Source organism: Emydura macquarii, unplaced genomic scaffold (genome assembly GCF_026122565.2).
Source record: "Emydura macquarii macquarii isolate MOO-44397 ecotype Brisbane River unplaced genomic scaffold, CSIRO-AGI_Emac_v2 contig_1253, whole genome shotgun sequence".
In the NCBI taxonomy this organism is placed as follows: Eukaryota; Metazoa; Chordata; order Testudines; family Chelidae; genus Emydura; species Emydura macquarii.
The window spans coordinates 71,071,739-71,099,482 of NW_027131390.1; the positions used below are offsets into that span (position 1 = coordinate 71,071,739).

General features: G+C 40.7%; 1 protein-coding gene across 5 annotated transcripts in view; it reads right to left on the reverse strand.

Moving 5' to 3' along the window:
* The window catches only part of OSBPL6 (oxysterol binding protein like 6), a 191,131-nt gene that overhangs the window by 160,136 nt on the left and 3,251 nt on the right, over positions 1-27,744 (reverse strand). For all 5 annotated transcript variants that reach the window (XM_067549166.1, XM_067549167.1, XM_067549164.1 and 2 more), the window contains exon 2: positions 15,737-15,822. The gene's annotated coding sequence lies outside the window, so the exon portion shown is untranslated. The remainder of the gene's footprint in view (positions 1-15,736; positions 15,823-27,744) is intronic.

A 27,744-nucleotide genomic window follows, 5' to 3' on the forward strand; every position in this document is an offset into this window, starting at 1 on the left:
GCCCATAGACACCAGACAAACCATTGTGCAACATCAACGGACAAAAGACTTTGTTGATTATTTCCCCCACACTCCTGAAGAGGGTTTGTGCACAGGTCTTCATCCCATTGTTACCCCAAATTTGATATTCCTGTGTGAACCCCAGAACTTAACAGTACTGATGTCAGCCATTTTGTATGTTCAACCACTGTCAGCTAAAAACTAAATACCACATGGCAAGAAATAATCTTAGGCCTTTGTAAGGCAAGGTCAGACAGCTGCATACTTGCAGTTTGCTAATCAAAATAAAAAAAACAAACAAAAATTATTTAAAAAATAAGTAAATAGCAAAATTAATTTCAAATACCCCCAACATATTACTGTTATAACTAAATAATTTAATAGTTTATTAAAATTTTAAAAATTAGTAATCCAATAAAAGTTACTTTATGCTAACCCACTAAAAATCACTATAAATTATATGCTTTGTTAAAGTTAGCTATAACAAAATTAAGTAAAAGCCTTAAAGCAGTCCAAGAAAGCTTTTCTTCAGACCAGGAGCTGACATCTAAACTCACCATCAGCTAGACAGAAAGAAGACCCCTGGACACCCAGCTAGTACTCACTCAAAATCATCTCAAACTGTGGATAACTATATCTAAAATGTCCTAAGCCTGCTAAATGTGTGTGTGTGTGCTTAACATCGAATAAATAGTCATTTTAAATAAAAGCATTCATTTGTATCAATTATTTATCAGATGGAAGCACTGTGCTCCCATTAATTTATTTCTGACCCTGCTGGGAGTACCACTGCTTTGGTTTCTGAGAAACCCAGATTTGGCGAGCCAGTCAGGAGAGGTAGAAAAGAAGGGGATGATTGATACAATGGTTTGTTTGTTTGGCATAGAGGAGGGAGATGCGGAACGGGGCAAACCTGTAATTTCCTGTGTTGTAGTCCCAAGTTGATTTATGGATACATTCCGCTACTGATTCAGGGCTCAGGCTAATAAGCCGCGTTGAATAAGAAAATATATCAGAAGGGAACATGTGGAAAGTTAAAAAGTGTTGGAAAACAGCTTGATTGATTTTGTACAGGAGCATGGTAATGGTTTTTGGAAGTCTGGAGCCTTTATCAGCCCCAAAGAGCTCCTGCAGCTCTGTAAGCAATGGAAAACCTGGGTTAGTGGGAAAATGTAGATGGTAGTGATGGTTTCAGCTGAGTTGCCAAAGGAGTCCCAGGATAAGAGCCACGCAGGTCACACAGAATGTAAAAGACAAAGTTGTGTTCTCAGAGCCATGTTGGGATACCAAAAGGGAATAATGGCTGCGATCAGAGGAAGTTGTAGTCTAGGGACATGGGGGTGGGTCAGAGGAGGATCTCGACTCACATCCATCTCATTATGAGTATGAAGGGGATGATCTTCATGAGCTTCCTTTTCCCTTAGGAACTTCCAGGCAGTCCCTGTCTGGTCCCTGGCTTGAAGGATGCCCCACCCAGTAAGGAAGATTGGTTCCCCGGGGGGGAAGAATGGGTAGAGGTCAGGCCCTTCACCGCTGATCAGGCTAGAACTGCAGGGAATTGCTTGGCCCACTAAACCAGAGAATAGCCTTGGAATGGGTGGCAAGGATAGCTGTCATCCCGTCTCACTCAGACAGATGTGGCGGCAACTACCACTCTGCTCTCAGAACCAGGATAGGGGTATGGGTTCCCAGATGCTTAGGCCCGCTTCTGGATTTTTGTTGCTGTTTGTACTTTTTTTCTTGGCCTAAGTTTCCCTTCCCTCCTAAGTCATTTTTCCACACACAACCTCACTTCCGCTTTTTCTCTCACTCTTCATCTTTCTGCTTCTTCTCTCTTCTTCTCTCTCCCTCCTTCTGCTTATTTCCCCCCACCTCCCTCTTTTTTCCTTTTGTTGTTTTTGTTTTGAAAGTTCAGGGTTAAAGCCATAGCTGGCTTTACTTTACTGACAGTACTTTACTGTCCTTGAAGATATGGATGTCAAGCAATAAAGAAGGTTACTACATTAGTAATTTTAATTATTTCCTGGGAAGCAGTTTTAAGAAAAGTAATGGGCTTTTAAGCCAAGAGAGTTTAGTGGAACAACTGCCTTCTGGCCGGTCATTAGAAGTGATGGCAGGACTTGGAGGCTGGTAGTGGATTTTTGCCCCCTTAATTGGGTCACCCCGCTGATGGCCTCTGTGGTGGCTAAGTATTAGGAGGTGATAGGCTCCATTGTTGGAGGAGCCCAGTGGTTTTCAGTTTTGAATTTGGCCAATGCTTTCTTTGCTATCCTTTTACATTGGGACAGCTATTACAAATTTGCTTTTACCTTTCAAAAGAAGCAGTTTGTGTTTTGCCAGGGTTCCCATGGGCTGGAACAATGGCCCTGTTATTTGTCAGGCCCATGTGATCAAGATGTGGGATGGGAAGTCTGAAAGAAATAGTGTGAGTACTTACGTGGATGACATCCTGGTTTGCACTCAGACCAGGAAAAATAATTTAAAAGTATTTAATAGGTTATTACAAAAGATTCGGGAAGCAGAGGTTAAAGTAAGTCCCAAAAAAGTCCAGTTATGTTCCTGATAAGTAATTTTGGAGTAACTTTGAGACAAGAGGGGTGTTCCCCTGATAAACAGAGACTGGAATGAATTCTTAAACTACCAGCTCCAACAGAAGTCACAACTCTTAAATCCTTTCTGGGAATGGTTAATTTTTCCTAAGATTTTATTGAGGGATTGTCAGAGAAGGAAGCCGCATTGCATTAATTGATAAAGAAGGGGGATGGGAACTGTACTAAGTCAGAATTATGGAATAGGGTAACACCGTCATAGCTTGAACACTGGGGAAGGGAATAAAAATCCCTGTTAAGGAGAAATGGTTATCCCTGTGCTGCTTGAACATTGCTTGAGGGGCAAAGATTTCTAAGCATAAAACAAGGGTCCCCAGCTGCTTAGCTAGGGATAGCCCTAAAGGACATATAATGCTTGTATATTATAGCTGCTACTATTACCTTTGGAATCTAAAACTGTATCTCATGTGTATTTGTATGTTTCCCAGCTTTAATCTTGTAAATAACTCATTTCTTTTTCCCAGTGAATAAATCTTTAGTTAGTTTTTATAGGATTGGCTACAAGCAATGTCTTTGGAGAGAGATCTAGGGTGCACCTGAAATGGGGTAAGTGACTTGGAGTTACCTGAGTATTTATGTGATTTTTGGTGTAAGGCACCATCACTCACAAAGGCAAGCTTGCCTGGGTGGAAAGCTAGACCAGAGTGCCCTAAGGGACTATCTCTGACTCCATGTTAAGGCTCTTATAGTGCTTGAAGAGTTCACACTTGATATTTGGTTGGTGAAATCTAAGTATAGAACACACAACAATTCTAGGGTTCATGCCCTGTTTCTTGATAATCTGCCCTGATGCTGGCACTTACAGTAACAAGTCATTCCAGACAACTTGACAACAAGCATTTAGACTTTGACATAAAAATCAGCATATTGTATTATGTATGATCATTCATTCGTAACAACGTCACTTTTATATTAGGGTTACAAAAAAGTATAAATGTGTATCAAGAAAGAAGAATTTCAGAACACAATACTTTGAAATCCCTTCATAAGAAGAATAAGCACTAGTCAGTAACTTTCTATTTACATTTTCCATCACATTTTTTTATTGAACAAACAAATATATATATTTATAATATTATTTTGAAGACACACTTTATGACTTGCCAATCTTCCCACTTGAACAAACTAATATCACCTTGATGTCAAATACTTTGTTAACACTGTCACCATTCTGCCAAGTAATAGCAGATTTCAAGGCCTTGTACGCAGATTTCCCATTAGAGGAGAAACCTGTGATGCTGATCTGCTTATTTTCCTGGTGTAGTTTGTTTAATTTACTGTATATACACTAGTCTTTGAACAGACATGGTCAAACAACATGCAAGCAAATGCCTCTTTCAGAAACCTCAGCCAAAAGACCAATAGCCAATATCAAGGCAGCAGCTCTATTGGAGCTATTACCGTAAGTAAGAGATATCAAGACTGAGAGGAAACTCCCTTGCTTGTTGTAACACCTTCCCCAAAAGAACCTGTATCATAAAACAAAAGTACATCATTTCTTCAAATATTGTAAACTGCTTGCATGCTAAGAATTTGTATGACCTTGTTACAGCACCATCTGGTGACTCCCAGCATAACAATATTTTAAAACTGCTTCCCAAATAATTATTATTTAGAAGAAAAATTAAAGGAATAGGATGATCTCACTTATCAGAATACACGTTCTACAACATATGGTTTGTGTGTACTGTTTCCCAAAAATGTGCAACACTCCAGATTTTATGTATTCAATAAAAGTCTGAAGGATTTTGTGGGAGGAAATATCTGAGAAACCCCTACTGTAATGACAAACATTCTGAGAAAGAGGAAGCCTGCACCTTTTTTACCAGTACAGAAGTTCACACATCCCCCTAAGACAAAAGATGATTCAGAGACTGACAGATACTAAGGCCAAAAGGGACCATTCTGATCATCTAGTCTAGATGCAAGTTATTTGGACCTGCTGATTTAAAAATGTCTAAATTTAGCTTCTGTTTAACATCCTCCAGAGATATTAATGAAATGAAAAAAGTGATATCATCCATATGATGAGACTGTTTTTCCTAAATACAGAACATAAATATTTCTGCCTTTTTACATTATTATTGATAATTCTACCATTTCCATCTAATAATGGACCAATACCATTGTCAGGATTCTTTTTGTTCCTAATATATATCCTAAAATCTCTCTCTGTTGTCCTTCACTCTGCTAGCTACACAGTTCTCCATGTGTTCCTTTGCTTCCCTTATTAATTGTCTACTATTCCTAACTACTGATTTATATTCATTAATATCATTGCTATCAAATTCCTTCTTCCATTTGTTATATATTTTTATTTTCATTTTTTACAGCTGCCTTCACTTCCCCTCTAAATCAGATCTTTTTTTAAAAAAAATCAGCATATCTTTTTTCCTTGATTTTGGCTTTTGAGGCAACTTGAAAGGTGTTCTGAAATGATTCCCAATTATCACTCACATTTTTCTGATTAAATGCTTCTTCCCAGTTGATTTCGCTCAATTGTTTTCAGTTTTGTGAAACTGACCATATTAAAGTGCCAACTATATATATTGTTGGTCTCGACTTTATTCCGCTTGCACATTATAAATATGATCAACTCAAGATCACTTGTATCTAAGCTACCATTAATTTTTAGTTCTGTGATCAGTTCCTCTATCTGCAAGGAAATGTCTAATACAGAATTTCCCCATGTCATCTGCAACATGTTTTGAGTTAGGAAATTGTCATCTATTATGTTTAGAAATGCCAATTCCAATATGAATGTTACTTTTTCTTTTTGCTATGAAGAAGTTTTATGGTTATGCACTAAATTGGTTTTGAAACTCTACGTGACTCCAATCAGAGCCTGAAAGCTCAGCAAGACAATGGAGCAACTGTGACAAATGACCACTGCCTAAGCTTGAAGTCTATCATTCATTCCATTTTACTCTTGTACAAGAAGCTTTCTGATATCTATGCTTCAGCTTTTAGAATTGTTTACCTTTGTAAAAGGTCTTTTATTATATTCCTGTATACAGTAGCACTGGAAAAAGGTCCCTTGAATTCTAGCTTTCCTTCAGCCTCTTCCGCTCCATGGAAAATATGTTTTTCTTTAACATCTTCTTAGCAATTTTACTATTACGCCCTGTAGGCTGGTGGTCCTGTCTGGCCTGGGCGTTGCGGCCCTTCCTCGGGCCCGGGCTCAGAGGAAGGCTCAGAGGAAGGTGCCTTCCTACAAGGGGAATAATTCAATGCCTGTACACCAGTCCCAGCACCGGCCCTCGGGCAGGGAGGACAGACACATAGTCTATAGCCTCCGGCCCTTAGGCAGGGCGAGGTAGACAAGCAGTCTGTAGTCTCCAACCCCAGGTGGGGTGAGACAGGTAAGCAGTCTGTAGCCTCCAGCCCTTAGGCACGGCAAGGCAGGTATGCAGTGGATCTGCTGACTTTAGTGGCAGGGGAGAGCACTTCCTCCCGGGATGGCTAGGGAAGGGGGGAGGGGGACATAGGCCCACCCGTCTCCACTGCATCCCAGCCCAGGGCCCTAGCAGTGGCAAAGGTGTTTGCCACTGAGTCGGCAGGGCTCCCGCCGCAACACGCCGACGGGGGTCTTGCCCCAACTCAGCCACTGGCTATGGCTGTCCCTAAGCCACTTCCTCCCTCTGATCCCCAGGCACCTGTGTCCTCTGTGTCCTCAGAGTTACCGGGGTACTCGGCACACAGCAGGCTCACCAGTCCCTCTTCGTCGACCGGTGGCAAGTCGGGGAGCTCCTCTGCGGAGGATAGCTCCTCCAGGTCACAGGGCTTCTGGGGTTCCTCGGCGTCGGGCAACTCCTCCAAGTCACAGGGCTCTGCGTCAGGCAATTCCTCCAGGTCAGGGCTGGCCTCAGGGGGTATCTCCCACCTGCAGGCCTCAGGGGGCCCGGTCCAGTCCCTGAGGCCTGGTAAGTCGAGCCGTTTCAGGCGCCTCTGCTCTGGGAGGTGTTGCTTGGGGCGGCTGCCTGGCTGGGGTCAGGTCTATGCTGCAGCCGGTGGGACAGCACGTCTGCCTCCGGCAGCAGCCTGTCTCCTACTGAGCTGTGAGGCCTGCCTTTTATACTTCCTTTCCCAGCAGAAGCTCCGCCCCTCCGTTGCCAGGCAGACTGGCCTGCTGGACCTATCACTGTCGGGCTCCTCTCTTGCCGGGCAGACTGGCCTGCCAGACCTGTTCTTGTCCGGCCTAGGCGTTGTGGCCCTTCCTCCAGCCCAGGCTCAGAGGAAGGCCACAGCGCCTTCCTACATGCCCATTTTAATTAGCTGCCTAATAGTAAGGTTTTTTTGTGGATAAAACTGTAGCATGAGGCTTCATATGCCAAAATGGGTGAAGAGAAAATAATTACTATGAAAAATACTATAATAAGTTGCACATCTAAATAAGGTGTCTTCAAGTCCCTAGTTAAACCATTTTGTAAAAAATTACAGTGATAATGGCTACCAAATCCCATTGTTTAGTGCCCATAACTGTGGCTATTCTATTTCAGATGCTGCAGAGTTCTGTGCTCTAGCATGCATGTATGCTGCAGCTGAAATTGCCAAGGGTGTGCATATGTACATGTCAAACTATTCTGAGTCCCTTGCAGTCTGCAATTTAGCAAACACAAGAGCTGAAGATGCTCACTGTGTGCTTTAAGTAGCTGGCCCTTTATTCTGTAGGGGTGCACAGGCTGGTCAATGCACATACGCTGTAGTTCAGTTTTCCCCTGGCTCTTCCCATTGTCCAAGTGATCACATTCCCTCTTCCTTATGTAGTCTTTTTGCAGTGTGTGTATCCATGGCATTATTTAGGGTTTACCATGTTTCACAGAATTTAAGGCCAGAAGGGATCATCTAGTCTGACTGCCTATAGACCTCAGACACCCAGATTTCACCCAAATACCCCTATATTAAGCCCAAAGACTTTATTTAAACTAAAAGATTCCAACCCTCATTCAACTAAACTGTGTATCACAGGCAGAAAACAGAGAAATCAAAGTGCTATCAAAGCCTTAGGGCCCTGCAGTGGTAAAGAACTGATTAGAGGAGACATCCCCAAATGAACCTAGCAAGCAAGCCTCACATCCTGTGCTACAGAGAAAGGTGAAAGAACTCCCACAGTCCCTGCTAATCTGACCTGGGGGAAAATTCCTTCCTGACCCCATATTTGGCAGTGAACAAGGCACACCAACCAGGAATCCAGAAATGATTCCCTGTATCACCTCAGAGCTCTGGTCCACCCTGTCTGCTTTCCCATCGTCAACAGATGCTAATCTCGGATGCGTCAAAGAAAGGAAGAAGGGGGGAAAAAACCTATATATTACATTTTAAAAAATACCTCTAGACAATAAATTGTGCATTAGAGGAAAAAAATTACTTCCTAACCCATGAGATGACCGACTGAAGACATGAAGAATGAGATTTGATAACAGTCATTATCTTAATGCAGAGCTACAAGTGGTAAATGTGTGATACAACCACATACAGTCACATACCGTGTAGTCCCTTTTTCCTCCCAGCATTTAAGCTCTTCAGGCAACTCTTTGCAACAGCGTGCAAAGATGAACATCCTGTGCTGTCTGATAAAGTTTATCCCAGTTTAAACACCACTGTTTGCAAAATGTATCTCTTCACAGGATAGAATACCTTTGCCCTAAGGTGTTCTAGCTCTTCAATTTTCATCTAGTGAAGCAAATGCTATCGCCTTCTGCATCCTGCTCAGATGCTTACACTTCCCCTTCTAGCACAAACAGAACTAATGAGAGAAAAGCCACTTGACTTTTCCTGTATGTCTGACATTTGAATCTGCATTTTGCCACTGATTATTTGGTCCTCTGTCACTCTTGTTAGGCATGTGAAATGAGAATCTAAAGTGCACACTGCTTAAAAGAATATGGAAAAATTTAAAGCCACTCCTAACATAAAACTAACTCAAAGGATATTTCAGAAAGTAGTATGTGGGAAATTTGGGAAATGATTTAAACAGCACTGAAAAAAATGAAAATGCATTTAGTTTGCTGCCAACATATTAAGAAAGAAACCCCCTTGTTGGCTATATATAAATAGTAATATTTTAATCCAGAAAACATAAATTGAAGAACTATGCCACAATAGAACTGATATTTATGAGAACACACACAGGCTACACTACTGTGACTATAAACGTAGCACCAGACACTGCATTATAGAATCACTGCATTAGAAAAACTAGCAGGTGATAAGACTGTACTTTTCAGATGTCATATTTTCCTCAAATAAAATAACTTTTCCCCCTTCAAACAATGTGCAAGAGAAAGTTTTCAAGATCCATCAGCTTTTAAATCCAAACAAAGATTTGCAAACAGAACAAGCTGATAAATATTTAAGCAAGGAGTCTACAAAATGCAAAGACAAAATGCAGACTGACTGCACTGAAAATGGATATTTCTAGCTGTTAAACCTAAGGACCACTCACACTTCCAAGATGTTTTTTTAAATGAAAATATGCAATGGCATCAGCTGAACAAATATTAATTTTCTATGTTGCAATTTGTGGGAACCTGATGTGATGCACGTAATTTTTATAGAATTTTTAAAAATAGAAATACATCATAGCTGTTAGCCTGAACCCTTTTCAGAGCTCACAATATGAGCACACACATTTTAAAGTGATAATGAAAGGTGCTTGAAATTTCAGATATCTATAACAGGCTGCACTAGACCTTTAAACAAGCACAGAAAGCCTCTGGGGCCAGCATTATCTGGTTAAAGGATTTTCTCTAAGGAACATACCTGTGGGACAGTGACTATGGCTGCTCAGTGTGAGGAAGTGGCCCCAAGATGGCTGGAATTTGGGGAAGAAATCACTGTCTCTGTTCTGGGCTCAAGAACACAATCCCAAAGTGCAGCAAGGGCTGGAATACCCCTTAGCCTGAGCAAATAGCTGGGAACTGTAGCTCAGCACCTGACAAGGCATGTCAGAAGGGGAGAGTATTTAAAGAGTTTCCATTGCTCAGATGGAGTCATGTGAATGTCAGAATCTCAGCTCTCTCTCTTAAAAAAAAAAAAAAAAAAAAAGCTCTAGCCCTCCTGGTTGCAGAGAAAAGCCTGAAAATATGACCTGACTATATTTCAAAGGTTTAAAAACAAGAAAACCCCAATTTTATTGTTTGCCCTTTTATTTTTATAAAAATTCATTATTTTTAAGAAAATCTCATAATTTATTGAGGACAGACTTGTGATTTTTTAACACTTGGGATTAGCAATATTGAGCGAATCCTTTTGGGTAGGGGCTGTATCAGCGGAAGAACATGGGTAGGGAAGAGCCCAAATAAGGGAGTTTGCTTTCTTGTTTTGAAGCTATTTCCCTCTTCTGTGTTTGGCTTGCCAACCTTACCATAACAGGAATAATGGTCTGTTGGTTTGGAACAAACTCCAAAGTCACAGCTATTTGTATTCTTTGGCCTGTTACATGATCCATCTAGGCTTTTATACTGTGCCCATCACGGTTACGTCTGAGGCCCAGATCCACAAAGGTACTTTAATGTCTAGGTCCCAAGAGTAGGCGCTACTGCAACCCACAACACTCCTGCATGGCTGCTGCCTAACCCTGTAGCCACCTAATCTCCGTTGGTGCCCACATTTTTTCAGTAAATGTTCCTAGCTGCCTGCCTGTGTTTCTGTCTCACAGCATATGTGCTGCTGCCCCACTCTAGTACCTAAGTCCCAGAGCAATCCATGAAGTGCGGGAAGATACATGTTTGTCTCCCTATCTCGCCTACAAGGCCCAATCCCCCAGATGTGCTCAAGATGCCACCTACTGGATCACGTCCCATTCAAAATCTGGCCAGAGGAGGAAGAAGAGATGGTATGGGGGCCCACCTTATAACCTTTGGCCCAGTAGAGCACTCACCTGGGCTGTGGAAGACCCAGGTTCAATTCTCACCTCTGCCTGAGGGGGAAATTGATTTGAACAGGACTTTCTTGCCTCTCAGGGGAGTGCTCTAACCAATAGGCTATGGATACTCTGATGTGGGGCTCCCTCAGTCTCACCTGTTGAAGCCATTCCACTGTCTATAACTACTGAAAGAGACATTAGGCCAGAGAAAGAATGAGAGTGAGAATGACTCTGCAGTCTGGCACTTAGGGCACTCACCAGTGGGTGGGAGACCCGGGTCCAGGCCACCTGTTCTTATGACTATTTTATTATTTAGCCAACGTGGAACACCTTCAACAGGAGAGACTGAGGGAGCTACATTAGACTATCCCATAGCTCACTGGATTGCGCACTTTCCTGAGTAGTATGGGAGACTCCTGTTTGAATCTCTTTCTCCCCACCAGGCAGTGGGGAAGAACTGAACCTAGGGCTCCCACATCCCAGGTGAGTGCTCCAACCACTGAGCTAAAAGTTATGTGGACACCACCTTCTCCTCTGGCCATTTTGCATGGATTGAAGCAGACACCTAACTCACTCTCACAAGACACCATTCAGGCACCTACATCACCTGGAGAGGGGTTCCTAGTTGTGAATCACTAGCAGAGATAGGTGCCTAACTTCATAAGAGGTGCAGGATTTATCACACACCCCTCTTGTCAGCATCTTATTGGCTGGCTTAGGCAGCTCACAACCTAGGCTCTGATCCACAAACCTGGCACACTAAGGCACCTATCTCAGGCTTTGTGAATCACAGCGATTAGAAGTTAGGCATTGCAACACTCAGGTTTGCAATACCGAAGTCCCTTTGTGGATCGGGGCCTGAGTGCCTAATCATTATAACCTCAGTGTAATTTACAAGCCAGCTATTTTGAAGGTCAAATGATATTGTAAGAGTGGTAATAATGAACTTCCATATGGCTAAATGTGAAGATAAGAACAAGAAAAAGAGAAACAGTTATAACAACTAATCTTACAGTTAGGATGTAGGATGGCTGAATAATTTGTAACAAATAATTTAAATCACTGAGTTCTCTACAAAGATCAGGATTTTCTTGAATTTGTTATTCAAATCCCTTCCGAAGACTCACTTTTTCCAGGAGGCCCACAAATGCTAACCAAGGGCAGTGAAACTCAGAACACTCCATTTCATTTTTTCTTAAATTCTAAGCTAGCATCATCCTCTGCATCTCCTCCTGCATTTTTGTGTTGCTGGTCTCATTAGGCCCTGTCCTGGCAAGTGACTGTGCACAGCCACATTCCTCCGCAAAGCCCAAAAAAAGTCAATGGTTTCCTGCTAGGGTGCAAGCGCTCTCCCACACAAAGACAATTGCAAGAGCGAGGCCTTAAATTGTAAACTCTTTAGGCAGCAGACACCTCTTTATTTATGTCTTCAAAGCATCAAACTCATTGTTGGTGCTTAATAAACAAACAACAACTACTTGACAAGGTTTGTCTTTAGTTTCTTTGCTGATATTTTGGTCCTGGATTCACTAGCACAGACCCCAGACATTTGCATACAGGATCAGGGCCTAAATCTAGTATACCTAGCATAGCACAGCATATTGAGCAGAAGGCAGTTGGCAATTTAGGGTGGGATTTTCAAAAGTACCTAAATTATTTATTTTCAATGGGACTTGTGTTTCTAAGAGACAGGCATTTCTGAAAGTGCAGGCCTTAATTAGTAGAAACACTGGCCATGATATATCAAGTTTTATTTAAGTTCAAATTTTTATGCTGCTAACAGAATTTTAAACTGTATAGCCCATCTTTAAAAAACTCCATCAACCAAAAAAAAAAAAACTATTAGAAAAATTTTCCACCTATTGTCTTTATAAACACCACCTAACATTACTGTTAGATACAATGAGAATTAGCAAATTAATTATTTTCCGGTGTATTTACCTTGTGAATTTCACAGCATTTTATTTAGACAGTTTCACTATGTTCCTGTACAGCTAGCTAGTCAGTTTCCCCTGTTGTCTTTCACAAGGCAACAGGGAAGATCCAAAAAAAAAAAATGAAGTGGACAATATGATGGTAAAGTTCCCCAAACTGGCAGAGGCACATCTTGTACATTTTAACTCAATTTTTAAATTGAGCATTTCAGGTTGATAGTGTCCCTGTAAACAATTTTGCATCTTTTTCTTTTCTATAGCTCTTAAGACAATGTTCTGTATCACTAGCGCAAACAGCACCAATTTCTTATGTTGTATATATCTGACATTGCTATTTCTATTTAGAGCAGCTGTGCCAAGCCTCTACAAGACAAGGGTCATGCTATACTTTACCACCACCATGCCATAAGTTAAGGCAAACACCAACAGGCCCGTTCTTTGTTGCTGGATCTACTGGAACACCTGTAGTTGTTTAAAATTAATTAACTATATGAAAAACTGCAATTTTCTAAGTGTGCCTTCCCAACAATCTAACACGTTGTCTTAGGGGAGATCAGAAATAAGGTGCCTTGCTTCTTGGCCTGCCAGTGGCTAGGAAAGCCACACAGCAACACCCTCTCACCATCGGTCACCCCAAGGAGTAACGATGAACAGGTTCAGGACACAGCAGCATCCAGTCCTTCCCAAACCAGGAAAGGATCAGTGTAACTCTGGGAATCAGGATTGCAACTGGGTCTTGAAGATACTCCAGCCTCAAAACCAATAAAAATTATCTCTTTTACACAGCTAAGTTAAATGCTAACTGTGCATTTTAGCACTGAACTTAGGCCAAATGCTTGTACAAGTACGTCTTGTTTAAATACAGGAGGTATGTTTAACAGCTGACAGATTACGCAAATGTGCAGGATAACAAAAAGACAATCATCTTTAATCAAAGGCTGCTATCATCAGAGACAGAAGATAAAATATGTAAAATTGAAAGAAATCAGAAATGAAAGGAACTGTATGTGACAATGACAGAACTAAGTAAAAGGGTATGTGCTGGTGACAAATTTAGAAGTGTTTGTGAATAAATACACACACACACATTTATACAGAGTCATCTATGTTTACAAATCAGTGCATTGCACCAGAAGATTTAGAAGAGCTGCCACAATTTTCAGTGAACATATAACCTACATAATTTGTTAACATCCAAGTTGCTTCTGCCTTAGGGCCATATGAATATATGTTTAATTGTTTCTTTATCCATGCATGATATACACTGAACACTCAGAGTCATGAGCTGCACATTACTACAAGATGCAAATAAAACTTTTGTTATATCACAATGCTAAACAGATTTCAAGCTGTACTTTCAAGAAGTACATTCTTTGTTTCATATCACATCAAGAAAATATCTTTCTGAAGTAGCCCAAACTACTGTTACCACATGTGCGCTCAAACAAAAGAAATTCTATGTAAAACTCTAGTTATACAGAAGGCATCACATAACAGTCCATGACTATGCACAATATCTTTAAATTCAAACTGTAATGTTTAGATAGCTAGTGTATTCATACATTTTGATCATTACTAAAGGATGGCAAGGTGATAACTACATTTATCAGGGCTCCTTCTAGAAGGTTTGATTTTTCACAATTAAACCATTAAAATACAGTTATGCATCATTTATAAAGCAATGAAAACTAAATATACCACTTTAAAACTATCGTATAAATATACACACTTATCCATGTAATATATAATATGAGTTTACTTTCACTATGTATGTCAAATGGGAATTCACTCTTGTAAGTTCAAAGATAGCATGATGTGAGAGGGGTCTTGTTCTCCCATGGTTAATCAAAGATTTACCTGTGTAATTCCCATTACTATTAATAAAAATTGCATGTAAAAATCCCCAATACAATTACTGCATAAAGTAATTATTCTATAATAAACACTGGAAAAATTCTCTCCAAACTTTATAAAAGACTAAAAAGGTTCAAGGTCATTATTAAAAATGCATTCCATACCATACCACATAGCACTGCTATAAGAGTAAGTAGCAACTGTTGTTTTGTAGGACTGGTACAAAATTTTCAAATTTTTTAAAATTTTAATAAAAATACTTTAATGAAAAATTTTCACCATTATTTTACCAGCTCCAAGGATGCAAACTGAAGACTTTTCTCGCCCATCTGTTTGCTGATTTCTATATGTAATGCTATGTTCTTTTGAGATCTATAAGTCCTGTCCGAAAGGAGGCGCTTAAAATGAATTCAGCACCCTACACAGGTGTTGAAGATGGTCAGAGAGAGAAACTGAGAAACACAAATCTCGTGCACACAATCATGTTTTATTGTATAGAATTCAGTAATAAACAGGATCTGAAAGCCAAGGCTGTAACTATGGTTGCAGAAGAATAGCTATTGCATTAAGTGAAAAACAAAATTATGCAAAAATCAAAAGGAAACAGCACTCTCTTCTGTGGAACTTACATATTTATTGACTGTAGGGGATGAGGTCACCTAAAGACATGTACATGACACTAATGATAAATCCTCCTTAGGGTTTTCACAACAATTTTTGAAGCTGGGTGCCTCATTGAAGTGTATACAAGAGAAAGAGAGGGAGGTGCAATGTACTTTTACAGCCCAGACACAAAGGAGCTTTAAGTAGTAAATGATAATTTTAATTTAAACTGATCAAATACTTAACTCTGTATCTTGGTAATGCAAAATTCTTATGGAGGATTAATTGAATAATTTTGGAAACATGCAATGTAGCCTTATTTGCTAATGAACTTCTGATATGCCAGGATGCAACTTTTGAATATTTCAGTGATCTGATAAATTACCAAATGGAGTTTCTAATTTATTCAGATAATTAGTTCAGTTATCAAATCACCTCATAATCTATAAAATGTAAAGAAATTCTTTATACTACTATCTAAACAATCCCACTTAGTAGGAAAGTGTGTACAAAAGTACCATAGATGTAGTAAGTATTATTATATAGCTTAGCCGGCTCTACTCCTGAATTTGTGGTTGTTTGGGGGGGAGGGGTGTTTTAGTAATTCTCCATTCAGTCAATTTACAAAAATTTAAGGAATATGCTCTACTCTTCAAAACTGCCAGTAAAATCAAAGGATGTTTTGCTTAAGCAAGGACTGTAGAATTGACCTCTAACACGTTATCCAGTTTATGATTATTTTTGTATACAACACCTAAAAGTGGACTACCCAACAAGTAAGAGACCCTGCCCCGGACCATGCCCCAATGATTTTATAATCTCAGGCCCCAATCCTGCAAACATTTACATATTTGCTTAACTTTACTCACGTGAGTAGTTCAACTGAAGTGTTTGCAGTTTCAGATCCTAAGGCCCCTCGTACCAGGTAATCCACTAGTGTGCTGCAGGATCTGGGCTTAAATTTAAAGAAAACAGTAGGAATGAGCATAATAATAGGAAAAGAGGGAGAGGACAAGGATAACTGTAACAACAAGGATAAACACAGAGTTACTGATATTGGTTATGTGTACATCTCAGTGCTTCCATTAAGTTTTATTTATAATGGGTTTCTATACAATAAAATATCTTTTGGAGAATGCATATAATCCAAGTTGAATCTTATCAATTGTTTTGAATACTAGCCATTATTTCTTATCTAATTTGTCAACAAGTGCAGATATTTCAAAATTTCTTATGCAAATGAGAATTAAGATTACCTGCATAAATTTCTTTCAAACACCTAACCAAGATCTTTTTGCAGATAGCAAGTATTCTCAGTCCACAAAAACAGATTTATTTAAGTTTTGTTTTTTAAATACCTTATCACACCCTTGATACATTTTTAGTTTCTAATTAACCAAGATCATTTTTAGATGCACACAACAAGAGACGCAAATTCAAGATACCTGCAGCATATACAGCAATTTGTTTCAGCTAACTTTTCAGTGTGGTAAAGCTACCAGAAATGTTGGAATATACCAAATGGAATAAAACTGTTGTACCACCCACAAACATGTTATCGCTTCCTAGCAAAAAACACACATCACTCTCAGCTTATAAAATATCCACAAGTCAAATGAAATGAGGGGAGCAAATAAAAGAAAGAAAGCTGTACAGCAACCACTGGAAACATACTAATGTCAAGAAACAGCACTTGCTTTACTGTGAGATACAATGCACTTTTACAATGGCGTTAAGAGTCAGATTCACAGCAACAAAAGCTAGAAAATCCCAAATTAAAATAGACACTCCAGCCCAGATCCAAAGCTGCTGAAAACAAGCATAGTTCTACGGACCTTAGTCGAGCTAAAAACCAATTTAGGACAGCTGAGGATCAGGTCTAACATCTTTAATTCACTTCACTATACATTATATAGAAGGGTATATACATTAAGAAAGGAAAGAGTTTTTATTTTATTTTTCTGAGTTTGGGGACTTTATGACCTATATCAGATCCTTATTATTATTTGCAAACAGCTTTTATATCCTATTTCCTTATTATTTCTGCCAAGTAATTAAGCACACAGGATGCATGGTATCAGTAAATATAGTAAATAAATAATGCTTATTAAACCAGGCCCTAATTGAGACCTTTTCTTATATTTCCATGTAGTACCTTAAAATGACTAAATCCATTTTTAATTAGGTGAAATTCTCTCCTCAGTGAAGTCAATGGCAAAGCTCCCATTCACTTCAATGGTGCCAGGATGCCCAATAGTTTAGCTTAGGATTAGTTTTTACAACCATACTTATAAAAGGTTTAAAACATTGACCAATTTTCATGCAAGCACATTAATAAGTTAGCCTGTGTGTTCTCATCAGGAATGTTATTCACAAATAGAAAAATTAATTCAGCATTGAGAGGATAATGGACTGTGTACTAAAAAGTAGCATGGTTTATAGACAATGGATCTTGCTAGACAACTACATTTCTTTTTTGACATAACTACACAAAAAGAGAGCCACTCTCTTAATTCAAATCCCTCCATAAAGGATCCCTGTAAACTTGATTTTCCCTCAAAATTGACTAATTTCAATTATTTCAGTTTCTAATGAAGTACTTTTAAACAGTATGTCATTATATTTTTAGTAATTCCTTATAAATGATGTAAAGCGTTTTTCTGCTCTCCTGCTGATGTTCATAAGGGTCTTTTTAGCAAGTGAGAAAATTATACAGAGGAACAATTAAACCAATTATACACAAAATGCTGTCAAATGTACAAAGTAAAAAAACTAAAAAGAGTGAGAAAATATCCGCTTTTCATTTATTATAATCTTGAGTGTAACTTGTAAATGTAGTAAGTACAAAATAAATTATAGTAATGCTAGTGGGTTATTAGAATGCAGTAGTTAATGTATTTGAATTTTAGTAAACAATAGTGGATCTTATCAATTTTTTTAAAATTAATTCAAGCTGGTTGTAGTAACACTGGCTTAAGGACAATAAAGAGTAATGTAAAGTGACAATGTATCTAATTAGGGGGAGGGTACAGCAGAGACTGATGTTTGATCTTATTTAATATGTTTATTTATGATGATCTGAAGGAAGGAGCTAACATATTAATGAAATTCAGAGGATATTCAATTGAGAAGAATGGCAAATTCCAAACCATACCTTCCAAAGGAAGACAAAACAGTTTTAAATGAGGGAGAGAAACTGGAAAACAATTATGCCAGAAGAGATGTGCTGTGACAGAGACAGCAAGTTACGAGTGACTATGCAATATGAGATGGCAGCTATAAAGGCCAAGGCAACTTTGAACTGCATAGTCACAGGCATTATATCACAGAGCAGGAAGGTAACAGTCCCTCTGCAAACTGATTTCATATATTTAATAACACTCTTGAAAAGTGTAAACACCAAGTAAGGAAAGTAATTATTTAGAATCGTGAAGGAAGTCCTAGTAAGAGCAATAGGAGGAAATTAGAAAGGGCTGAATATCAGGAAAGTTCCTTGCAGTGAGCTCTATTATAAGCCATGGAAAAGCCTCGAGGGAAGCAAAGGAAGCATTCCTATTTGGGAGTGGACAAAATTAGAAAAGGTACTGTAGACTTTTGAAAAGGATCAAGGGATTAACAAAATCCCATCCACCACCTCCTTCACTAAATGATTTATATATTCATGTTCCATGAATCTGGCAAACTCAGGAAAATACTCCAAAATAAATAAAATGATGAAGTGGAATTTGTGAATTTGAAAGCTAAAGATTCTGCCCCTGCCTATTGCAAGTTCACTAGTAGTAACAGAAATAAACTCCATTTAGAACAGGTAGTGCACATTCTTTCTTTCCGCAGGTGTATGGACAGCCTAAACTGTCTCCTTTGCATTCATTCTGGCAACTGACAAGAGTGACCAACCATTTTACAAATTTCAAAAGCAGTTTTGGAATCTCTGGGGGGAGGAAATAGGAATCAATTGGTAGTAACTAACCTTGTATCATAGCTGAAGCTTAAAAACTATTTCTATTTCCCTATACTCAATTATAATACATATGTAGGCAGATTTATCAAAGTATTGTGAATATCTCAGGGTTAGCCAGTTTGACTCCTTCTAACCCTAATATTTTGATTAGTTTTCAGACTATCCTAGTAATCCTGAAGGTACATTTAATGAGAAAATATAACAAATACAGGATTAATTAAAGGAATACAAAAGAAGTCATTCAATCTCTTTTTCTTTAGAAGAATCTTATGTACAACTATTTGTGGTGGTCACTGGTGTGGATTTCACTCCCAAAGTGTAATGTGCAATTGCCACTGAACAATGACGTCTCCAAGAACTCATGTTTTAAAAAAAAAAAAAAAAAAAAAAAAAAAAGATTAAATTATTTTGTATCACTTCTGCAAATGACGTGCTGTATATACACCATGCTGTAAACCAAGCAGTGATTTTACTTGCAGATTACACTAGCAACAGTAGCAGAGACTGAGAGAAGCCTGCTACAGTAAACTGTCATTTGTGTCTGTATGTACAGTGTAAGTGTCTGTGTGATTTGCATAGTCAGACAGATGCAGAGCAGAGCCTTAGACAGTTACAGAAATGCTATAATTTTCATACAGAAAGCAGTCTGGTTTTGACTATGTCCTTCTCACCAAAGAAAATTAAAACAAGTTGGCAGCCAACACCAGGCTACAATCAGCAGGAGTTATGTCTGAAAGAAGCACAGGTCTCAGATGTAAATGAATTTGGAAAACTAGACTTCATTTAGCTGAAAGGAAAAGAGAAATAAAAAGAAGTGGGTTCTCATGCTGGAACAACAATTACATTAAACATATGGAATCTGTGAAAGTATGGAACCAGTCTTCCAACAGTGATGGCATTTTCTATCTACAGCCAGAATCATTGTGTGACTTAACCTGTTTCTGTATTTCACATTGAGCTCTTATTTCTGTTTTTATGTAATTTTTTTTTTAAATTGTAAAAAAGCAAAAACAAGGATGTGGGCATCTTTTGAAAAAGACATCTATATACTAAAACATATATTAACAAACAAAAACCACAGACCCCATATAAGCAAAAACACACACACTGTTACTCTCCCCAACAATATATATGTGATGCTGATACATCACATCCTGACCTAACTGTTGAGTCCTCAACTGTGTCAGCCAGAGCTGTGTTTTCAAAGACAGTCAGGTTCCAAGTAACTGCTTTACTTCTAAGCTCCCACCTTTTCTCTATGTGCCTTTACCATACCATCAGTCTCCACCTCCTCTGGCAGCTGGCTCATCAGCTGCTATTGTACAGAAACCATTTTGGAATCTGCAGCTTGTACCTTCTTTTCGTGTAACTAGCACATTTTTGTTCATTTCTATGCCCCCTATCTCCAGGGTTTTAACTTCCTTGTTTCCCCAGTGCCCCTAGCCACCCTAACTGGCAGTAATCTGACTAAATAGTACCCTATTGAAAGGAAAAGCAGCTTCCACCCGCCATTTTGCTAGTTCCCCTCCTCAGGACTCAAAACTGGAGACACTTTTATTGTGAAGGTGAAAACCCAAACCTCAGCACGGCCTAATTAATGCCACTCTTCTGAGACAGAGCAAGCCATTCTCTATCTGGGTCCTTTTTACTCAAACCTGAGGCAGTGCCACATCCTCAAAGTAGCACCATTACCTTCATGTGAGATGAAATTTTACTTTCGTTACAGTATTTTGGGAAAGGAGTAGGAGGGGAAGCAAGGACTGTGAATTGTTTGTGTGAACAAGATCATGGGGATTCATAAACTAGCTATAAAGTAAACCCTGAATAAGTCAGGAAAGAGAATTCTCATGTACCTACTAGGTCATCTTTTCTTCAGAAAGTTGCTCTGTCATGTCTTTATTGACAGAGATCTGCAGATGGAAACAAAGATCCTGGTCTACAATGCAGTAATCATCCCCACACTTCTTTATGAGTGCGAGACATGGGTGACATATTGAAGCCATCTTAAGCATCCGGAGTGGTACCAACAGCACTGCCTTAGGAAGATTCTCCGTATCAAATGGGAAGATTGTCACACCAATGCCAGCGTTTTCTCTGCAGCTAACATCACCAGTGTTGAGGCGAAGATTATGAAACATCAACTTTGCTGGGCTGTTCATTGTGTGAGGATGCTGCTAATCGTCTCCCAAAGCAAGTCCTCTTTTCTCAATTTAGTCACAGTAAGAGGACCCACGGGGGAGAGAGGAAACACTACAAGGACATCCTGGAACTATATCTTAACAAGGGAGGCAGTGACCCCACGAATTGGGAAGAGCTGGCTGGCAATAGACTGCAATGGCAACACATCATACATCAAGCCTCAGCCCATTTTGAAGAGAATCACTTTGCTCACAAAGCTGAGAAACAGCAGAGGAGGAAGGAAAGTGTACAGCATCCCAGCCAGCAATTGTGCTCTGTCCATGCAACCACCTGTCATATATGTGGAAAAATCTGAAGAGCCCAAATTGGACTCCTCAGACATCTTAGATCTCATCAATGACTTTCCCCTTGACTTTTGTGTATAGAGAAGCTTTAAGATGGTAAGCTCTTCAGAGAAAAGACTGTCTTCCCATGCATTTGTACAGGTGCTAGCACAACTGGGCCCTGATCTGACTGGGACGTTTGAGTGCTACCACAATGTAAATAATAATCAACACTCTTCCTCCAGGGGTGAGATGACAGTTCATCCTCCATGACTAATCCTTACATTTCTCCTTAAACTACCAGCACTTGCGTCAATCAGGGTTAAGTGTGACTTTTGTGACTAAGAAATGGCTTTTATATATTTTTTTTAAATTACATCTATGTAACTAAAAACAACCTACCACTTTTGATACAGTTTCAAGAACAGGAGTCCACCCACCACTCAAGCACCACATGGGTGGAGCATAAAGGAGAGGAAGTGGTGGCAAGGCACTAGGAAATGACTTGGGAGACCCAGGTTCAATTCCCTGCTGTGCCAGAGAATTCCTGACCTTGGTCAAGTCACTTAGATTCCATCCATAAAATAGGGAATCATAGACGATTAGGGTTGGAATGGACCTCAGGAGGTCATATAGTCCAACCCCCTTCTCAAACCCCAACTAAATCATCCCAAACAGGACTTTGTCAAGCTGCACCTTGAAAACCTCTAAGGATGGAAATTCCACCACCTTCCTAGGTAAGTCATTCCAGTGCTTCACCACCCTCCTAGTAAAAATGATTTTCCTAATATCGAACCTAGACCTCCCCACTACAACTTGACACCATTGCTCCTAATTCTGTCATCTGCCCACCTGAGAACAGCCTAGCTTCAACCTCCCTGGAACCCCCTTTCAGGTAGTTAAAGACTGCTATCAAATCCCCCCTCATTCTTCTCTTTTGCAAATTAAACAGGCCTAGTTCCCTCAGCCTCTCCTCATAAGTCATGTGCTCCAGCCCCCTAATCATTTTTGTTGTCTTCCACTGGACTCTCTCCAATTTGTCCACATCCTTTCTGTAGTGGGGGCCCAAAACTGGACACAATACTCCAAATGAGGCCTCACCAGTGCCGAACAGAGGGGAATAATCACTTCCCTCGATCTGCTGGCAATGCTCCTATTAATGCAGCCCAATATGCAATTAGCCTTCTTGGCAATAAAGGAACACTGTGGACTCATATCCAGATTCTTGTCCACTGTAATCCCCAGGTCCTTTTCTGCAGAATTGCTGCCTATCCAGTCAGTCCCCAGTCTGTAGCAGTGCATGGGATTCTTCTATCCTAAGTGCAGAACACTGCACTTGTCCTTGTTGAACCACATCAGATTTTTTTTGACCCAATCCTCCAATTTATCTAGGTCACTCTGTATCCTATCCTTACCCTCCAGAGCACCTATCACTCCACCCAGCCTAGTGTCAACTGCAAACTTGCTGAGGGTGCAATCCACCCCATCCTCCAGATCATTAATGAAGATGTTGAACAAAACCAGCCCCAGCACCAATCACTGAGGCACTCCACTTGTTACCGGCTGCCAACTAGACATTGAGCCGTTGATCATTACCCGTTAGCCCAATGATCTAACCAGCTTTCTATCCATCTTATAGACCATTCATCCAACCCATACTTCTTTAACTTGCTGATAAGAATACTTTAGGAGACTGTATCAAAAGCTTTGCTAAAGTCAAGGTATATCATGTCCACTGCTTTCCCCATATCCACAGAGCCAGTCATCTTAGCATAGAAGGCAATCAGGTTGGTCATACAGGACTTGCCCTTGGTGAATCCATGCTGACTGTTCCTGATCACCTTCCCTTCTTCCAAGTGCCTCAAAATGGATTCCTTGAGGATCTGCTCCATTATTTTTCTGGGGACTGACATGCGGCTGACTAGTCTGTAGTTCTCCAGATCCTTCTTCCCTTTTTTTAAGATATGCACTATATTTGCCTTTTTCCAATCATCTGGGACCTCCCCCAATCACCACAAGTTCTCAGAGATAATGGCCAATGGCTCTGCAATCACATCAGCCAACTCCCTCAGCACCCTTGGATGCACTGCATCCAGCCTCATGGACTTGTGTATGTCCAGCCTTTCTAAATAGTCCTGAACCTGTTCTTTCACCACTGAGGGCTGCTCACCTCCTCCCCATCCCAGCGCAGTAGTCTGGGAGATGACCTTGTCTGTGAAGACAGAGTCAAAATAAGCATTGAGTACTTCAGCTTTTTCCACATCATCTGTCACTAGGTTGCCTAACAGGGATAGGGATAATAGTACTTCCCTATCTCACAGAGGTATTGTAAAGATAAATACATTAAAAGTGCTCAGACACTGCTCTGATGGGGGCAATTACTTACAATCTAATTACTGTTGTTCTTGAACACTTGGTCATATTTCTTAAGTGGACATTCTGATAAGGACCTTCTGAGCAGTCTGTTCACAAGCCTGTCACAAATGTTTGTTTTATACTCATCCTTCCTACCTGCATGCCCAGTCTTTCTTCCTCAGGATTTTTTCTGTTATTATTATTATTATTATTATTCGTACTGCAGCATCACTGTTTTAGGCTCTTGTGACGGAGTCCCACAGGAACAGTGCTCTGGAACCTCTTGGGGTGAAGCCAGACAGGACTCTAGTGGAGTGGGTCTCCCCTAGGACTCCTCACACCAGTGCAGCCGCTTCCTGAATCTGGCCTTGGAGCATTCAGTATCCCTGTTCCACTGTGAGCTCCCCTCAGTGAATCCCCCTGGTTGGGATGCCTGGGGAGCTCTTCATGCCCCCAAAGGGGCCATGCATCCCTCCTTGCAGTCAGAAGCGATTCACAGCCAGAATGGAAATCAGAAGGGTTTATTAGTTCTCCAGAACACTATGTAGCGTAGACTTTGTTAACAGATGAATCAGAAAGTTACAGCAACAACCATCTGGGGAAGTTCCAGAGTCCCATTCTTGGGCTCTGGTCCCTTGGATCCCCCAGAGGGGACAACTGACTCTTCCAGGCAGCTAGCCAGTCTCAGACAAACCTCCCTCCTCCCCTTGCCTTTGTCTGTTTTCCCAAGCAAAGAGGTCACCTGGCCACTCCATTCCTCTCCAATACCTTGCAAGGGGATGGGCTCTGACCATTGTCTGTGCACAGGCAGCTAAAATCAGATACACCCACCTTCTAATGGTCACTACAAAAAAAAAATCACATACCTTTAACCCAACACCTAAATACTTGAATAATACAAAAGATAAACTGAGGCACACACAGTATTCACTAAGACCATTCCCACTTCACCACATCTCTCTACAAATACATAACAAAAAGATGGTACCTGCCTGAAGAAGCTTGCAATCTAAGCATAAAATGAGAGCCGGGGGTGGATAGACCGAACAGATGAAGGGGAGTATTATGAAACAATGAGATATTTGTGACAACTATTTTTCTTTTTAATTTCTTTCAATGTCTCCGCCTCCTTCTCAGCAGCCACAAAAGGGGAGAAGTAAAGGACAGCTCTTTCTCTCTTCAGCAAGTGGAGGACTTAGCACTTCACATTCATCAGACACCAACTACCCAAGGGCCATGAGAAAGGAAGTCCCTAAGCAGTGCCCAGGGACAGCACTCTGGTAGGAACACCAACATTCTCCAGCTAGGGGTGAAAAGAGGGCTGAGTTTCTCACCAAGGTAATATCTACTTCTGGTTATTAGGTTTCTTCCTCTGGGTAGCAGGGCCCAATTCAAGCCCCAATAATACTTCTGTACACCATCAATTACTTTAAGAAGGCTTAAGTCTTCCAACTCTGGCTAAAGGTCTTACTTAATTCACTTTTTATTTTACAACAAGGCAAAAGATATATTATTTCTTCAGGAAACAAAATTAGTTTTGTGTGTAAGAAAATAGAAATTTCTTAAGATTTAAAATAAACCTAGCCCTAGAGAATTCAAAACAAGAGGCAAATCATTTAATTTGGTTTATAAAAATACAACTATTCTGTTTGCTACATTGGGGTACTTCTAAAAGGCTGTTATACAAATCCACCTGATCTTTAATGAATTGTAATTTCTTCACAGGACTTGAGCTTCAAGTTAAAGATAAGAGGTTAACTTTTTGGTGGTTTTTAAAACTGAAGCTTCCAATTCCTAACCCCTCCTATTTTCTCTTTTTCTAGCAGTAAGGCAGAGGTTTTCAAACTGTGTGGTGGGCCCCTGGGGGGGCACAGAGGAACGCTTGGGGGGGGGAATGATCAGGCCCAGTGCCAGCCCCCATAGGGGGCAGGAAGGGAACGTCACCCAGATCCGCTCTGCCCCAAGCTCTGCTCCGGGTCTGGTCTTGACCAGAGCACCTGGCCCCTTGGCCCCTGGTCCCAGCGCATGTGCATGGCCTCAGCGCCCAGCCCCTGCCTCAGCCCCTTGGCCCACTGTGATCCCACTCCCAGCCTCAACCACCGGCCCCATCCATAGTCCCTCTCCCAGCCCCAGCTGCGGGGACATGGACAGCAATAAGGAGGGTCGTGGGGTAAGAAGTTTGGGGACCACTGCAGTAAGGCTTTAAGCTTCTGACCTCAAACCATCAAGATTTTTCAAACTCAAAGAGAAAGGCCCTGAAAACTCACCAGCTTCATCTTCGGAACAGCCACTTTGCCCAGGCTTTCCTCCAAAGCCCTGTCCTTAATTGTACTCGTCTTGTTGCATCCCTTTTCCTGACGCTTCCCCTGCCTCTGATTTTATCTAAGTGCACAAAAGCTGTGTAGGGGCCTTTTTTTAATTGGCCATTGGGGGACTCACATTGAGTTTCCTTAATCCTTCCCTCAAAAAGAAACTTCACAACCTTTTCCCCTGCTGCTGAAAACACTAGGTATAGCTCCCTGCACAATTTGACAGGCATTTTACTAGGAGCCAGAACCTAAACATCAGAAGCATTAGTAAACGTAGTAGAGAACTATGCTTTGTTACTCACCACTGACATGTTTTCCATTCTAAATATTACTTTAGTATTTTACATTTGCCTTAAAAAGTTTCATGCCATGACACTTAAAATGTTTCAGCTCTCCGCTTCAATCCTGCCTCCTGCTCTTTCATAGTCACCATTACACATTCATCCTGAATTGTCAATAATTCAATAGCTTTACAGCCCCTGTACACATTTATTTATGTTTGCACACCGATGTAGAATCTTTGCTATGAGCTTAGTGAACTTGCTGTAGCAAAATACACTCAACCAAAAAAAGAGGAGGAGTACACTCTTTCTATTATTGCAGGGGATAGAAATCTTTTTAAGTAAGCGAGACAAATCCACGACCCCTTAGGAACTTTATGGGGAAAATACCCAAGAGAACCTTTAGGGAACAAAAGGGGAACCCCCATATCAGAATAGCATCCCCCTAAACTTCACCTCCAGGAACAACCACCTCTGCTCACTCTTGTAGAGCAGCAGACTACAATTTATCTACTACTACAACTAGTATGAAGGACATATTTGATAAATGTAGCCCCTGATGCGGAATCCAGGAACAGGAATTCCAGGATCCCACCCCCAATCTTTCATGATGATCTCTGGGAAGGTGTCTAGAAAATTCAGGAGATATGGGAATGCTATGAGAGTTTATCCCCTTCTTCATATATAAGGTATAGTGCCTAATTAGGACAGGCTTAGTCCACATCATGGTGCACTGCATTCAGTTTCCCTACCCCTGCCCCACTGCAAATGTGATATAGACATGTAACACGGTTCAACTCACTGCCTTGGTGCCTGCTGCTGGCTATCTGGGTAATCAGCTCTCAGCCAGGCAGATGATCCTGTGTGTGTGGCAGCTTTCCACAGTATCTCCCCCCAACTCCTCCTTGGATTTCCCTATACCACTTCCCCGCAGCCCCAGGACCTTCTCCGCCCTTGCTTCAGGGCATTTGACTCGGCTTCTGCTGAGTCCCAGCAGCCAGCCACTGCTCTGTCCAGGGTGCTGACAGTCCTCTCTCTTCGAGCTCCTGGAAGTCTCTCCACTTGCTCTGCAGCTCCCTTTTATACCAGGCTCCTGGGCCCTGGTTGGCTGCCACGCAGCCCCTTCCTACTGGCTACCTTTCACACAGCTTCTTCAAGAGCCCTCCTAACCTTTTCCAGGCCACTGAGGGGCAGGCACCCTGTCACAAGATGGTAGAAGAGCTTTTAGCCTTCCACAGAGAAACAAACAATCTCTAGCGAGATTAAAATGTTCTATGAAGCTAAAAGCACAAACACTTAGAAACCTTAAGTCATATATATAAAAGAATCCTTTGAGAAAACTTCCATCACACCCAAGAATTGGAGCTGAAGACACCAAGAGAAACCAAAGCAAAGATATAACCAAACCAACAAACCTGATTCAACTGAAGTGATGCTTTCACTCCCCAAGAAATCTGAAGGTACTGAAACAAATCATCAGTCTCCCAAGAGTGGATGTAGAACTCTCTC